Source organism: Myotis myotis, unplaced genomic scaffold, assembly GCF_014108235.1.
Source record: "Myotis myotis isolate mMyoMyo1 unplaced genomic scaffold, mMyoMyo1.p scaffold_m19_p_11, whole genome shotgun sequence".
In the NCBI taxonomy this organism is placed as follows: Eukaryota; Metazoa; Chordata; class Mammalia; order Chiroptera; family Vespertilionidae; genus Myotis; species Myotis myotis.
Window position 1 is genome coordinate 78033063 of NW_023416315.1, and position 4447 is coordinate 78037509.

Consider the following 4447-nt stretch of genomic DNA (forward strand, 5'->3'; position numbering starts at 1 on the left):
ATGCTTGGTATTACAGCATTCTTAACATTGTGCAGACTTGTTTTGTGCCCTAACGTGGTCTATCTTTGAGAATGTTCCATGTGCACTTGAGAAGAATGTATAGTCTGTTGCTTTGGGGAGAATTGTTCTATATATATCCATTAGATCAATCTAATCTAGAGTGTCATTTATAACCTCTGTTTCCTTGTTAATTTTTTTGTCTGTAAAACCTATCCAGTGATGTCTGGCAGTGTTAATGTCCCCTACTATGGCTGTATTGCTATCGGTCTTTCCCTTAAAGTCCATCAAGAGTTTTTATTTATTTATTTATTTGGGTGCTCCTATATCGAGGAATCAGTTTTATTCAAGAGCTGTGCTGAACGGTTCTTCCTTCTGGGAGAAACAGACTCTCAGATGTGGTTGTCGGTTGTCTTCTATGGTCTGAGCCTGTGCTTAACATATCCTGAAGACTTCAACTTTATAGACACATTAAAAAGAAAAGCATAGAATTACTGAATAGAAATAGGGAAAGAGCTATATAGATGATTTGGTGTTTAACCTAAGACACAGTGATCTTTAAAACATCATTCACATCGTAGGCTATGCTGTTCTGTTATCAGCTTTCCAGGGTCCTATGAAGTAGACACGTCTACAGAAGTGAAACTAAGAAAGTATAACTCTAATGATGTTACTCTGTATGAGTTATTATTATTATTTATGCATTAAGAGACTTTAGAGTAACTCCAGAGAACTGTTAATACTTTCTGTCTATACATCTTCAACATATTAGTTTATAATAGAAAAAACTTATTAGATTTCTATGGTAATGTGGTAACATTAAAGGTAAGGCATTTTGTTCTCCTGTGGTTCAGAAACCCTGAGGAGATGGCTGCATATGTGAAATCTAAAGAAACACTTTGCCTTACTACCCATGTGCCCTTTTCTCTCCCACAAGGATGGGGTGGCTTGAATCACCCACCTACTTGGATTCTTTTTTTTTTTTTTTAGTATATATTTTTATTTCAGAGAGGAAGGGAGAAGGAGGTAGAAACATCAATGATGAGAGAGAATCTATAATTGTCTGCCTCCTGCTCATCTCCCACTGGGGATCAAAATAGTAACCGGGGCCTGTGCCCTGAAAGAAATTGAACAGTGACCTCCTGGTTCATTGGTTGACTCTCAACCAGTGGGCTACACCAGTTGGGCTACTTGGTTTCTTAATGGGAAGAAGAAAAGTTCCATTTTGAATATTAATAGGGAGAGGGGAGTTCCCACTGTGATGTCCCAAAGTCTGATTTTGTGTTACTTCCTACATTAGCTTATGAGGAACAGCTACCAGCAGCAGCTCAGAGTTCTTACTTGAACCACTTTGCTCCCTCATCCCTGAGCACTTAGCTTCCAAAGGTCAGACAGAGTGAGCAGCTCAAGGGAAGTGCCTGGCTTTCCCCAAGTACTTATGGAGAGAGGTTCAGGCACAAGGGTTCTATAGACCTACTGTGAGAGCAGAGTTTGCTCACAGACAGGACACTAGTGGCCATTAGAAAAGGACACTGTTGGGTGGATTCATTGCAGGGGGAAAGGTAGGAAGTCAATCCTAATGCTGTGGTTTTGTTTCCTGATGTCCCAGGGCTTGGAAATCAAGAACCCAGAGATTCACAACTGCGACTTGTCTTAGAGAGTAAGTCTGGAACAGGAAAAAATGCCATAGGGAGCAGCATCCTTGGAAAAACACACACATTTAATTACAGCATTGTAGCAAAATCTATTGCCAAGACCTGTCAGAAAGTGAGCAGCACAAGGAATGGGAGAGAAATTGTTGTCGTGTACACACCTGGCATTTTGAACTCCGAAGTACGGGATGCTGACACAAAAAGTGAGTTTGCTAATTGCATCCTCCTGACCTTCCCCAACCCTCATATCGTGCTCCTGCTGAGCCGGTACACAAAGGAAGAACAAAAAGCCATGTAGAAGATGTTATCAATGTTTGGACCGAAAACCTAGGAGATACATGATTCTCCTATTCACCGGGAGGGATGAGTTGGATGACATGCAGTTCCGTGATTACTTAAAGGAAGAACCAGAAGGTATTCAAGATCTGATGGAGCAATTCAAGGATCATCACTGTCAGTTCAACAATAAGGCTACAGGGGCTGAGCAGAAGGCTCAGAGGACACAGCTGCTGGACCTTGCCCAGCGCATGGTGATGCAGAACATGGGAGGATGCTACACTAATAAGATTTACCAAAGGGCAGAGGTGGAGATTCAGAAAAAAAGATTCAAGCTATACAAGAAAAATACAGAGCTCAGATGGAGAGAAAATAAATTTAAGAGAGGGGTATGAAGAAAAAATCAGAAAGCTGGAGGATAAACTGGAGCTGGAAAGGAGAAAGGCAGAAATGGAGAGCGAATTTGAAGAAAGGGAGAATTACTATTCCTCTGGCAGCCAAATGCCAGAGGTGAAGCTGAGAGTCAGGAAGGGATGCTTGACTTAATCTTGAGAAGACAGAGTAATCTGGAGAAAAATCTTCAAGGAAGGTTAGGCTAATGAAAATCTTGCCGAAACCGGTTTGGCTCAGTGGATAGAGCGTCGGCCTGCGGACTGAAGGGTCCCAGGTTCGATTCCGGACAAGGGCATGTACCTGGGTTGTGGGCACATCCCCAGTAGGAGATGTGCAGGAGGCAGCTGATCGATGTTTCTCTCTCATCGATGTTTCTAACTCTCTATCTCTCTCCCTTCCTCTCTGTAAAAAATCAATAAAATACATTAAAAAAAAAAGAAAAAAAAAGAAAATCTGTCTATATTTCCTGTGTATTTTCAGGTGCATCTGCCCCATATTACTAATTCCCTAAAGTCAGAACTCTGTTTTTGTCTCTGAAGGCTCTCAGGACAGGGGAGTTTAGTAAAGTTCAATCTTGGAAATTGGTAGACTTTTGGTTGATGTAAGAGGGAAAGAAACATTCTCAATGTGTATAACTCCAAAGCAGAAAATCTGATGCTCCCTATCTTCTGAATTCTCAGAGACAGAGAGAAAATGAATGCAGGAGGTCAAAAGACCATGACCCCAAGCTTTCTCTATTTATCCTCAATAGAGTTTCCTCCTCTAGATTGGTACATAATCTCCATCTGTGGCTTCTACTTCTTATTTTTATCATTAGGATCACTATGCTCATTTTACACATGTGGTTAGAGAAATCAGTTCTTTGACTTAGATGATCTGTAGATAGAGATGCTTAGGGAATTCTTTGTATATGTACATAAATTTGTTGAATTTAATTTTATGAAAGCACTGAAATTTTTCCTTATCCTCTGCCAACTGGAGAACAAAGATTTAACTGAAATATATTTCTTAGAACTCTTCTAAGAGAAATGCAAGAAAGAGCAAAAGACAAGAGATTCAACAGTTAACAGAACAATGTTCAGTATATTCAGATGTTTCTGTAGAAAGAGGTTGACCAACCTTAAACAGTTGCTGAATAACTAGTTCTCTTTTTTCTTGTGAAACTAACTGTTGCCACCACATGTCCATCACACCACAACTTCATTAATTACTGCTAGGTGGGTCATCCCCACATAGCTGCCTCCATTCATTTGAATTACTATAATAAAAATTTTCTATTCTCTCATATTTGTGCAAAATTTGAATCTCTTTTATCTTATAAAATATCACCAATTCTTCTAAGGATACTGGGATGAATTTCTCTTTTTGATAAAAATTCAAGATTATTTTGGAGGTTGGCATTGTCGACATTCTAATATGTATCTCTTCCATTCGCCATTTGAACCACATTCTTAATATCTCTGCCCATCAGAGACCACATTCTCCTTGGATTCATTCATTATGTGCTGACAGAAATTATGTGTATCCATGCTTTTTGAGATCGTAGTGAGTTTCCTGGGGGTGGGGGGCGGGAATCCCTTTAATATATGGATAACAGTGCTTGAAATGTATCCCTTTTCTAATAGGTACTCTTTAATAGTAATCCATAGGCTTTCCCAAAAGAGATTTCTATGTTTACCAGTATGTCCTGGTGGTCATATGCCACTGTCCTTGCTCTGCCATCTTAAAAGTAGCTTTTCCATTTCCCACCCCATTTTGTCCCCAACATATTCCTTACTTCCCCCAAACACAAATGAATTTAGATTGTACATTTAACAAAAGTTAGCAAAGGTTCAAGGATATGAGAAAGATGATTCTATTATTCACCTGGAAAGATGGCTTGGATGGCACGGAGTTCCATGATTACTGAAAGGAAGCACCAATGACTGATTCTTTCAGAAATAGTCACTCACAGTTATACACATTTGATTTCACTCTGTACAATGTGGGGTGCACTGTGTCTATTAAAATTCATTGGAGTTTTATATAAAATTCTGAGGTTGGAAGTTAACATCCTCTTGTATCAGGAGCTTCAAGAAGTATATATTGAACCAAAGAGCCACACATACTTAGCATGAAAAAATTAAATA

The 4447-nt window shown here is 39.4% G+C and overlaps 1 pseudogene; it reads left to right on the forward strand.

The window, feature by feature from the left end:
- LOC118665829 lies at positions 1-2524 on the forward strand (annotated as a pseudogene).
- Positions 2525-4447: the final 1923 nt, after the last annotated feature.